Source organism: Hylaeus volcanicus, chromosome 5, assembly GCF_026283585.1.
Source record: "Hylaeus volcanicus isolate JK05 chromosome 5, UHH_iyHylVolc1.0_haploid, whole genome shotgun sequence".
NCBI classification, from domain to species: domain Eukaryota; kingdom Metazoa; phylum Arthropoda; class Insecta; order Hymenoptera; family Colletidae; genus Hylaeus; species Hylaeus volcanicus.
In genome coordinates, this window is record NC_071980.1 from 5738330 (window position 1) to 5739188 (window position 859).

General features: G+C 38.8%; 1 protein-coding gene across 2 annotated transcripts in view; it reads left to right on the forward strand.

Moving 5' to 3' along the window:
- Positions 1 to 859, forward strand: part of LOC128877117 (UBA-like domain-containing protein 2) — a 23602-nt gene that overhangs the window by 18220 nt on the left and 4523 nt on the right. The gene's annotated exons all lie outside the window — the stretch shown is intronic.

The following is an 859-nucleotide window of genomic DNA, read 5'->3' on the forward strand; positions in this document are numbered from 1 at the left end:
CATAAGGTTAAAGGTATAAGTTTCGGCTCTTATCGATTTCTGTTTCCGTTTGTTTAATATTTAGCGTCGGTTCGTTGTATTCGAGGAGTTAAACTCGTCGAAAGTTTCTCGCGGTTATTAAGCGTTCGGTTTGGACTCTCTTCTATTTATTTATGTAATCAGCCGGTCGTCGTCGCGGGAACACGTGTGCGCGTTGTATTGTCGCGTTCTGTCCACCTGGCACACCGACGTTACATTCAGGTCCTGAAGGTTCGACGACCTTAACAACCGACGGGTTCTCGGCTCGCAGAAAGCTGCTTTTGTTGCTCTCTTTTCACCCACCTACCATAGATTTGTGTCGCTTCGTTCGCGGCTTACGTAAAACATTTCGTTCGATATTTTTAGCTTCGCGGGCGAAACCGACGTACCGTTCTGTATTTCCGAAATACAAGCAGGAAACGATCGTAACTCTTCCATTGGAACGCTTTATGCTTCGGGCAACGTTCGCCTAGTCGAATTAGATGAATGAAACTAGAAACGCGTGTGCTGACGTTTTACGGTAGTCTATTAGTCTGCTGTTTACCATGGCAACCAATCCTTTGTTATCTATTACTGAGATAGCATTGCAAGTGTTATATAAATATTATTCTAAAAACGAGTCTAATGTAGAGATAACATAAATATCATACAACGCTATTATGAAATTTAATTATGTACTAATGTTAAGTTAATTTACTTATCAAGTTTATTCTAAATGCACATTTCTTTGTTTGGTTACTTCATCTTTTCTGTACGATGCATAGAGGTGACTTTAATCGAGTACATAATTGCATATCAATAAATTTAATTATGTACTAATGTAAAGTTAATTTACTTATCA